This window comes from Microtus pennsylvanicus, chromosome 10, assembly GCF_037038515.1.
Source record: "Microtus pennsylvanicus isolate mMicPen1 chromosome 10, mMicPen1.hap1, whole genome shotgun sequence".
NCBI lineage: Eukaryota > Metazoa > Chordata > Mammalia > Rodentia > Cricetidae > Microtus > Microtus pennsylvanicus.
The window spans coordinates 79,668,665-79,680,531 of record NC_134588.1 but is presented as its reverse complement, the minus strand read 5'-3'; positions in this window follow the sequence as shown (position 1 = coordinate 79,680,531).

Genomic DNA, 11,867 nt, shown 5'->3' with positions numbered 1-11,867 from the left:
CAGGTTTCTGCGCGTCCCTGGGGTGAGAGTGTGCTTGCGTCCTTGGGGAGACCAGAGGTCAGCATCAAGTTGTCTTCTTCAATTTCTTCTCCACCTTCATTTCTTGTTGTTTAATTTTATGAGACAGGGTTTTCTTGTGTAGTCTGGCTGTCCTAGAACTAGCTCTACAGACCAGGCTGGCCTCAAACTCAGAGATTTGCCTGCTGGGATTAAAGGTGTGGGCCACCCTTGCCTGCCTCTCCACCTCATTTTTGAGACAGTGAACCTGGAGCTCACTATGTCCACTAAGCTTACTGATAGGTGGGCTCCTGGGGTCTGCCCGTCCCCACTCCCAATGATGAGGTTACAGACATGGAAGCCATGCCCAGCCTTTATGTGTGTGTTGGGGATCCTAACTCAAGTCTTTGTGCTCACACAGTGAGCACTTTCCTCCTTGACCCATTGGCCCAGCCCATCGATGGATGCTTAGCAAGGATCAGAGTGAGAAGCAGAGTTTTAGGGGAGAACCTGTGGACGTTTCCCTAAGGGGATGCTTGGAGTGACATGTGTCCAACATTGCTCTGGGGACAGAACTTCTAAAGGATGATAGTTTGCTTTCCCTTCCTAGTTTGTGACCAAAACTCCAATATCTCAGAGCTAGACAGGGCATTAAAGTTAGCTGGTCCTATTCCAAGCTGAAGGTTTTTTGTATTCTATGGCATTCACACATCCAGGGTCATCCTTGATGAACTTGGTATATATAAGGTATACTTGGCAGCATCCAAAGATGGTAACTTACTGGTTTCTTGGGTGGTCCTGTCTTTTTCCTGTTAGTGCCTGTAGATCCCTTCCCACCTAAGCCAAAGTCTGCCCCATCGTGCTCACTGCTCACCATGCTCCAACAAGGTACAAAATGTTTATTCTTTCCCCAACAATGGTTTACCAGACGCAGGCTACGTAGTCCATTTAGAGGTATGCCCAAGCTAAATTTCTGTACTCCTTCTAACTTTTCCTCCTGGATCCAGTTTTCAGCCATGGTCTCTGAACATGTTCTAGTTTGCAAACTCCAAAGAGTGGCCCCTGAGGTAAAGGTACTTCCAGGTGAGAGGTCAGGCTAGAAAAAGTATGGATGCAGCATGGGGACTGGGATCTGCCTCTGTCATGCTGGCTCCATGACTCTGACCTAGTCACTTTTGTGTATGTTTATTTTCCTTACCTGTCAATGCAAGCAGCATCCTGTATGTCAAACAGCCCTGGACCAGGGTGGAAACCATAATGTTCTGGTGCTCACAGATTGCGTAGGTCAGGGACTCAACCATGGAACAGTGACAACATCTTATCTCTACTCCAAAATGTCTGGAGATGTCATGGAGAAAAGCTAAAGGCCGGGGCAACTAGAGCAAAGACTAGAAACATCTGCACCTGTGTCGGGTGCCTGGCGAGTCATGGAAGACCGCACTCCACTGTGACCCCCAAGCTCTTACACACAGCTTTCCTCACAAGGCAGCCTCACGGTGGGAGAGTTCTTCCTTGGTAGCTTAAGTTGCCATAGCTACCAGTGGACAGGAAGAACCATATTATCCTCTGTGACTCACATGGCTGCACTTTCCCCATGAGCTATGATTAAAGACATCACATGACACCCCATCTTCAAGGAAATGGGACACAGGCCTCATCTGTCAATGGGAAAATGGTCAAACAGTTGAGTGGTTGTGTTTTAATTCACCCTTAGTGGTTCTCAAAACATGTCACAGTGTGCAACACAGTCTACTCGTGTGAAAAGCTATGTCACAGGGGTGGAGTAAACTCCAGAAGCCTTGCAAGGACGCCAGGTTATAGGGTTGCTACGGGACCCAAGGAAGGCTTCAGGGTAGGAAGGGTGGAAGCTGTCTTAGTAAGGGTTTACTATTGCTGTGCAGAGACACTATGACCATGGTAAATCTTATAAAGAAATTTTAATTGAGGCGGCTTGTTTCCAGTTCAGAGGCTCAGTCAATCTTGGAGGGGAGCGTGGTGGCATGCAGGCAGGCATGATGCTGGAGAAATAGCCTAGTGTCCTACATCTTGCAGGCAACAGAAAGTCAATTGACTGTCACACTGAGTGAAGCTTGAGAAAATGACTTCAAAGCCCACCCCACCCCCATAGTGACAAACTTCCTACAGAAGGTGTGGCCCAGATTAAAAGTGTGCCCTCCAGCTGCAAGGTCTGGATTAAAGGCCTGTGTCATTCAGTCTCCTCCAACAAGACCATACTTTCTCTAACAAGGCCACACCTCCTGAGTGCCACTCCCTATGAGTTTATGGGAGGGGCTAATTATATTCACACTACTCCAGACACTATATACAACGTTTCCTAGTGCACTGGAGCCCCCATGACATCAGCTGTATGTTCAGCTGTGAGCACTGTAAAGAACATACGTCTTTTCCTCACTGCTCGAGGGGCTTGAAAAACCAAGGGCAAGATGTGGTTTATTTAGTTCCTAGTGGGTTGTCTTCCCAGCTTGCAGATGGCTGCCTTCTCTCTATGTCCTTTGTGTTCACGCACAGAAAAGAATGTTCTCTGCCTTTCTCTTCTATGTCACCAATCCCACCATGAGCAGTCACCTAAGACTACAAAAAACAAGGCCCTATCTCCAATGCCATTCCACTAGGAGGGTAGGAGGACTTCAGCTACACTACATTGTTGAAGCATGGCCGCTGCTACCTGCTGCGGCAGGCTACATCACCTGGATACTGTCCCGGATGACGACACTTTCTTCCTTCTTGTTACTAGGTAAAGTCCTATGCCCATCTTCCATCCAGTGCTGAGTCACTGTCAACCCAAGTGGTTTAGGAGGAATTAGAATTTCTCAACTCTACAGTCTCATACTTACCAGGCACTCACTGGGTGCACAATCTGTTCAGAGTTCAACCCCAAAACAGATTTAGTGTGGAGACCTCCCAGGAAATACCATGTCCAAGTTCACACCTCACAGACTAATCTTTCATATAATCACACGAAACAGAACACGTGGCCATGAAGAGGACGCAGGGACAGTGTAGCGACAGTTCTCTTTCTTCCCTCCATGCTCTCGGTACAAGAGCTTTGGGGACATGGAGGGCTCATGTGCTATCTCTGCCAGGTGGTTGCGTTGAGTATAACTGGGCGCATGACCCTGGTGGTGCTGGAGAAGAAAAGGGACCTGACCAGCAGCCTCCCCAGCCCTCCTGATCACTTTTGTTGGAACAACCTTTGGTCCAGACTGATCAATCCTATTCCAAAGACACAACTGCAGCCATGGGACTCTTTAAAAATACACCCCATTTAAAGACACTTTAGGGGCTGCTTAACGCAAAGGAGGAACATGGAGTCATGACGAGGATCCTATGTTTGACCAAACTTCAGTCAGCCTCCTTCACCTTCTCCGAGACCCATCCACGCCCTTCTCCAATTCCAGCAACAGCAGCAACCATCTCACCCAGCATGACACTCTCCCTGGTGACATGACATCTGAACACTCTGACCTTCGTTTAGCAAGAATCCTGTTTGGTGACTTTTGTCAGAGTTTCTCTCTATCCCTATGTCTCCTCTGACCCTCAACCCTGCTCCTTGATTCTAAGTCCCCTTTACTTCTACTGTGCCTCGAAAAAAATAGAATCTGTGTGAGGTCTCTTTTCCCTTTGTGCAAGCCCCGAATAGAATTCATTCTTACGATGCTGTTGCCTAGCTCTGGTTTCTCTATGACCATGAGTCCTCTCTGCGTGTGGTCTAGTCATGACTCTGTCCTGGTGTCCCTGCTTCTTAGCTCTCTCAGAGAGACAACATGTCCAGGGGTCTGCTGTCAAGGTATGTGACTCCCTTGGAGATAGATTCATGTTCCTCCCTTGCGACATGAACTGACAAACAGGGACTGAACTGATTCCAGGAATTTCAGCCCCAATATGTCCTATGACTGTGATTTAAAACATGGTTTTCTTCCTGTAAGAGCTTCTGAGGACTTATAATAACCTCTTAGGAATTCCTTTCTGCTTAAGAAAGCTGTAGTATGGGGCTGGAGAGATGGCTCAAAGGTTAAGAGCACTGACTGCTCTTCCAGAGGTCCTGAGTTCAATTCCCAGCAACCACATGGTGGCTCACAGCCATCTGTAATGAGATCTGTTGCCCTCCTCTGGCATGCAAGCATACATGGAAGGAATGTTGTATACATAATAAATAAATCTTTAAAAAAAAAAAGAAAGCTGTAGTAGCCAGACCTGCTGGCAGCTCTGTTACACAGTATTACTATTCCAATCCTTTTTTTTTTTCTGAGTGCCATGAAGGTTAGAACTTTGCCCTGTTTGGTTTTGAGTATTCAGTATCTGAATTAGTTCTTTTTCTAGTTGCTATAGCCAAATATGACATAGGCAACTTAAAATAAGAAAGACATGTTTGGGCCCATGGTTCCAAAAGCTTGGTGTTATGGTAAAAATAAAATGGCACCATTCCCCAAGTGGCTGCAGCGGACCGCGGGCCACAAGGAGCCTCAGTAGTAAAACACTGTGGTCCCCTGAGTGGCCTGTGGTCCCAAGCAAGGAGCTGTGTGGCAGGTGAGAGTAAGAGACAGAGATGCACCATGCAGAGAAAATGGGTATTTATTCAGTGGGTTATGGAAGGGGAAAGGAAAGGAGGTAAGTGGAGAAGGGAGAAGAGCAGAGAGAGGCAGAGAGAGAGAAAGAGAAACAGAGGGAGGGGGAGAGGAGCCACTGCAGCAGCTACCTCTTCAGGAGAGAGACAGAAAGGAAGGAGCTCAGGCTGCAAGCGGAAGGAAGATCTGCTTGCCTCAGCAGATGGTGGGAGAGTGGGCAGGGCTTTTCTCATAAAGGTACAGGACAGACCATTACACTTGGTCCACAGCTATTGGTTCTGCATTAACTGGAACAGAGCATCATGGTGGTAGGCGCATAGGACAGAGAAGGTTATAGTATCATAGCCAGCGGAGAGAATAATGAACCAAACATCACCAAAGACCCCCTATGACCTACTTCTTCCAGTTAGGTCCCACCTTGTAAGCTTTCAAGAACTTCCCAAATAGCACCACCAACTCAGGGCCAGGCATTTAACACATGAGCCTTTGGAGACAGTTCAAATTCCAAACATCAACTGTGTATAACATACATCTGGCACTCAGTGAATGTTTCTTAATGAACAGCAATAAGGATACAGAATTCAAGGGCAAAACATCTCACAGGGGTTAAACAGGGTCAATTCTATATGGTCTCCCATTCTGAGGGTTCTCTGGGGGCCTTCAGCCAACCCTACTAAACAATCGTTCAGAGGCAGGTCTAAGGGAAGACAGTAGTTGCTCTCAACACTTTTGACCCCAGACCCTATTTCTGAGCCTGCCACTGTTGTAACCCCTTGAGAAGGCTGTACCAGACAGCCAATCAATGTAGGCATAAGAGCAGTGGCCAGAGCGAGCACTCAGAGTCTTGGTATCATGCTGTGAGACGGCAAGACTGGAATGTTGGGCTGGGCCTATCTAGTGTTTATTCTTGAGCCCCACACAGAAGGATTACCTTCCTGGAAGTTGAATACTTGGGTAATATTAGGATCCTCTTGGCAAGAAATAAAAAGGGGGAGTTACTTCATGGTCAGCCATTCATTGTTACCCGAACTATGCATTTTATGTGGTGCCAAGTTGAGGCTGAGCCAGGTAAAATGTCAAGGTAAGCTTGCCCAACTGACTCAATACTTGTCAGGTAGACAGGGTGGGAAAGAACATTCCCTTCCAGGAAGAAGGAATGCAAACAGCAGAAAGGATGGCCTGTCCCAGATGCGATAAAAGAGCAGTATATTCAAGCTCACAGAGATAGTAAAATGTTAAAGATAAAGACAGAAGTCTCGTGTTGGTGGAGGCCGCTTGTTCATCCCTGGCTGCCCAGAACCAAATAATCACTCAGAAACTATATTAATTGCACTACTGTTTGGCCAATAGGTTTAGCGTATTTCTGGCTCTTATATCCTAAACTAACCCATCTCCATTAATCTGTGTATCGCCACGTGGCTGTGGTTTACCAGATAAAGTTCCATCCCCGCGTCTGTCTCTGGCGGGGCTGCATGGCGTCTCCCTGACTCTGCCTACTCTCTCTATATATCTTTCAGCCTGGCTTTACTTTGTTAAGACATTGGCCAAAACAGATTTATTCATTAACCATTGAAAGCAACACATAGACAGAAGGAGTTCCCACACCAATTATCAGGCAAGGGAGTGAAGGCTCTAGCTGCTGTGAACTGAGAAACTCAGGGGGTTCCCACAGATGGTGGGGTGCCCTGGCAGGGATAGGCAAGCAAGGGCTTTCTCACCTGGGCTTGAGAGAGATTCTGGCAATGGAGTGGCCACCCAGCAAGCAGAAGCCCAGGCCTAAAGCCATGGCTATACTTGCAGCCCAACACTTTTGTCCTGATCAACTCCATAGGAGGCTGGTCTTCATCATCCTCAGATATGATGGTACCCCAAGCCTGTGCACTTCTGCCCACTTAGTAAAGAGCAGGCCCTGGTAGCCATAGCTCCTATGGAACCTTAAGTACCTGGACTTCATCTGTGAGCCCCAAGCCTAAGCCTGAAACTCCAGGCACTGTTGTGATTCCTTCATAACATGAGATCAAGGTGGGCTCTGCCTGTTGCCTTAGTGACCTGTGTTTTCCCTTATCCCTCTGCCCGACCATTCCTGGTTCTGGGCATGGCCCTTGGGCTACCGTCTGATGGAATACCAAGACCACCTGCTTGGTAACTAGGGCTTGTCCATCTCTGTGTTGGGTTGTGAGGTAGTTTCTGACAATGTCTGTCAACCCTGAATGCCAGGACGCCTAATACTCAGTATTAAGTAGATGCAGTCACTTGGTCAATCTAGACTGTTTAGTAACATCCTAGGGTCCCAATTTGTAGCCACACCTTTCACTCCAAAACTCAGTAATTTTTTATGTTCCCAGAATGCCTTGCTGCTAAAGCATGTTTGGCCCTGGTGAATTGTCACCTCCCCACAGTTAGCCCGTCTCTGCTGCCTCTGGCTCCTAGCTGCTAAGCTTCTCATCCTGAACTTTTCCCTACCCCACGTTGTAAGTTGTCACTAACAGAACAAAGACAGAGCCTCTTACATATAATGAGGTCACCTCCCCTCGCCTCCCGGTGTAACTGTAATGACTCATAAAGCCTCCCTTTGTCCACAGGACTACATTGGACAGCCAGGGAGGACAGCAAACTACATCCCTGGCTAAAGTGGCACCAAGCTTGCCTGGAAATCTGTTCTCACAATGCCCTCTAGTGGCTTCCTTTGACCAGAAGAAAGGTTAAATGGCATTAGCTCTGTCTCCTACTGGCTCTTTCCAGAGGAACTATGGAAGGAAACCCAGGCTCTCCTTAGCACTGGGTTGAGATAGGTGTGTTCTGTCATGGACCCCAGGTTCCTAGAGTGTTGTGTGTCCCTCACACTGAGAAATTCATATCTCCTATAAGATTTTCAAAACCTCATGGGTCAATGTTGACCTTCTTGCCCACCCTGTTCCCCAAGAAATGGCCTATCCACATCACTTGGTTAAACAAAACCAAAGCAATTCTACAATAAAACATTTTGATACTGAACCCAATGTTTGCCAATTCCTCTAGACTGGATGCCCAGCCAGTCCCAGGGTTCTTTCTGCCTCTGCCTCCCAGCAATGAATCACAGAGGTTTTTTTTGTTGTTGTTGTTGTTTTACACACATGCCGCAGATTGAACTCAAACCCTTACATAGCAAGCTCTTTACCAGCACTGCCGTCTCCTCAGCCGCAAGATACAACCAATTTCTAATACAGATCTGTGTCTACAGATTGGCTGGGCTTAGTGATAACAGGCGTGTACTGCTACACTTGTGCTGCTTTATTATTGCTGTTTGGCATAGCACATGAAAACATGTTAAGTCAGAAAATACTATCCCTCTAACTTAATGTCAATAACATAAATGCTCCAATGTTGTTCTGCTCCCTTCCCTGTCCTTTGTCTTGATGTCATCAACACATTACATCTTTAGGCAGTGTAAGTTCATTAGGGTTTCTTATTTAGGAAGTTTTCTTCTAAATCAGACAGAGTACAAAACGTTATAAGAATATATTAGACTATACCATCTTTACATTTAATTATACAGTGGCATTTATGTGTTCTCTGTTTCTCCACACGGGTCAGAGTTGCCATCTAATGGCCTCTCGTTGCCTGTGTTTTTCTTCTCGTAGGTGTTTTGGTCAACTCATTATTATCTGCAGCTGATCCTGGCACAGCAGGTAGCGGCAGTGTAAGTGAGTTCTACTGATTGGCTCATTTCAGCTTGGAGGACTTCTGTAATACCTGGGAATTTATGCATATTTCGCTGTCTAGACATTTCTTTTTTTTTCAAGGATGGTTTTCTAGGCATAGAACTCTTGGGCAGCAGTCTCTTTCCTTTTCCCCTTTGACTATAAGGTCTCTTGGCTCTCTGTCCTCCGGGGTTTCCATCAGAAAGCCGTAGGCAATCATATTAAAGTGTGCTTGGATTTGTAGCTTATTTTTCTAATACCACTTACAAGATTCTCTCTGGTTTTGGCCGTTTTTGTTCTGCTGTATGTTTGGGATTCTGTATCTTTTTAATCAACCTAATGTTTCCTGGATTTCTTGAATATATAAATCCATGTTTTGTGTCAAACTTGGGGAATGGAGGGCAATTGTTTCTTCACTTATCCTTCCAGCCACTTTCTCTTCTTTGCACCAATCTCTGAAACTGTCCTCACTCTCCTTTCTGCTCTTCACACTGTCTTTAACTCACAGACCCTTTCCTGTGCATATTCTAAATGGCACACACATTTTCAGTTCTTAATTTTTACTTTTTAACTTGACTTTGATCCTCTCTTTAGCTTTACGTCCATCACTGAGATCTGCTGTTTACCGGGACAGCATTACTTGCCCTGTAAGCATTACTTGATTCTGTAAGTATGTCTTCCTTTCTTTCCTTTCCCATGCTTATGGAGGTTGGTCTAAAATCTTTGACAGCATGCACCATGTCTAGGCTTCCTCAGGGACAGTGCATATGGACCAGTTGTTATGTACATATTTTTTCTCTCTGCCAATGGGCCATATTCTCCTGCGCACATCTCATTATATATTGTAAAGTAGATGCTTTAAGTAAAATAAAAGTGACATCTCTAAAAAACACATGATCCTTCTCTAGGATTTGCCATAATTGTTGCTGCTGGTGGTGGTTTTTTTGTTTTGTTTTGTTACTTTTCGGAATTACTTAATACTTGTTTAACTAGCGAATGATAATTGATGATGACCTAATCTTTTGTTATATGCAGTCACAGAAATGGTTTCTTGACTTAATGGTCAACTAAAGGCTGCATGAAGGTATCTTTAGATCCCTTGGATTAATGGTCAGCTAACGACTGATTGCACCACTAAGTCCATTCTTTATGGAGAAAGTTTTTGTGTATTGGGTCACATATTCAATGTTCCAGCAAGTACCTTCCATTATCTGTAAGTTATTAAGGGTTAGCTCTTATTTGACCCTTCTACAGTGCCAGGAATCCGTTAGAACTCTCCTAAGGCATGGGCAGATTCATCCCCCCATGTTTCCTTGAAGTATTTTTTAAGCTTTTTAAAATTGATTTTTATTGAGCTCTACATTTTTCTCTACTCTCTTCCTTGCCTCTCCCCTAACATTCAACCCTCTTCCGCGGTCCCATTGCTCCCCATTTATTCAGGAGATCTTGTCTTTTTCTACTTCCCATGTAGATTAGATCCATGTATGTATCTCTTAGGGTCCTCATTGTTGTCTAGGTTCTCTCGGATTGTGATTTGTAAACTGATTTTCTTTTATTTATGTTTAAAAACCACTTATGAGTGAGTACATATGATATTTGTCTTTCTGTGACAAATATCATATGTAACCTCAATCAAAATTATGTTTTCTAGCTCCATCCATTTGCCAGCAAAGTTCAAGATGACTTTTTTCTGCTGTGTAGTAATCCATTGTGTAAATGTACCACATTTTCCTTATCCATTCTTCAGTCAAGGGGCATTTAAGTTGTTTCCAGGTTCTGGCTATGACAAACAATGCTGATATGAACATAGTTGAGCACATGTCCTTGTAACACGATTGAGCATCTTTTGGTATTACTGGGTATTGAGGAAGGTTGTTCCCTAATTTTCTGAGAAATTGCCACACTGACATCCAAAGGGGTTGTACCAGCTTGCATTCCCACCAGCAATGGAGGAGTGTTCCCTTTACCCCACAACCTCTCCAGCATAAGTTGTCATTAGTATTTTTGATCTTAGCCATTCTTACAGGTATAAGATGGAATCTCAGAGTTGTTTTGATTTGTATTTCTCTGATGACAAGGATGTTGAACATTTCCTTAAGTGTCTTTCAGCCATTTTTTATTCCTCTGTTGAGAGTTCTCTGAACTCCATATTTTATTGGATTATTTTGATGACTAATTTCTTGAGTTCTTTGTATATTTTGGAGGCCAGACCTCTGTCTGATATGGGGTTATTGAAGATCTCTTCCCCTCTGTCTTTGTTTCTATTTTGTTGATTTCTGCTCTCAATTTGATTATTTCCTTCCATGTGGTTCTCTTGGGTGAGTTTGCTTTTTTTGTTCTAAAGTTTTCAAATGTTCTGTTAATTCACTAGTGTGGGATTTTTCCAGCTTTTTTATGTAGGCATTTAGTGCTATGAACTTTCCTCTTAACACTGCTTTCATTGTGTCCCATTAGTTTGGGTATGTTGTGTGGTCATTTTCATTGAATTTTAGGAAGTCTTTAATTTCACCCTTTATTTCTTCTTTGACCCACTGATGATTCAGGTGAGCACTGTTTAACTTCCATGTGTTTGTGGGCTTTCTGGAATCAGTATTGTTGTTGAATTCTAGTTTTAAACCATGGTGATCTGATAAGATACATGGGGTTATTCCAATTTTTTTTATTTGTTGAGGTTTGTTTGAGTATGTGGTAAATTTTTGAGAAGGTTCCATAAGGTGCTGAGAGGAAGGCATATTCTTTTCTGTTTGGATGGAATAGTCTATAGATGTCTGTTAAGTCCATTTGAGTCACAACATCTGTTCGTTCCCTTATTTCTCTGTTAATGTTTCGTCTGACTGACCTGTCCAGTGGTGAGAGTGGAGTGTTGAAGTCTCCCACTATTAGTGTGTGGGTTTTAATGTATGGTTTAAACTTTAAAAGTATTTCTTTTACATATGAGGGTGCCCTTGTATTTGGGGCATAGACGTTCAGTATTAAGATTTCCTCTTGATAATTTTTTCTGTAACTAATAAGAAATGTCCTTCTTAGTCTCTTTTGATTGATTTTAGTTAGAGATCTATTTTGTTGTTTATTAGGATAGCTATACACGCTTGTTTCTTAGGTCCATTTGATTGGAATATTTTTCCCAACCCTTTACTCTGAGACAATGTCTGTCTTTAAGTTTGAGGTATGTTTCTTGTATGCAGAAGAAGAATGGATTCTGTTTTCATATCCAATCTATTAGCCTGTGCCTTTTTATAGTTGAGTTGAGTCCATTTATATTAAGGGATATTAATAACCAGTGATTGCTATCTCCTGTTATTTAGTTTTCATTGTTGGTGATGTTAATTTGTGTGTTTTTCCCTTCATTGGGATTTGATGCTATGAGACCATTAATTGTCTGTGCTTTTGTTGATGTGCCAACTTCCTTGGGTTGGAGTTTTTCTTCTAGTACTTTATGTAGGGCTCAGTTTGTGGCTAGGTATTAGTTAAATCTGATTTTGTCTTGGAATATTTTGTTTTGTCCTTCTGGTGATTGAAAGTTTTCTTTGGTATAGTAGTCTGGGCTGGCATCCATGGTCCCTTAATGTCTGCATAACGCTTGACTATGACCTTCTGGCTTTCG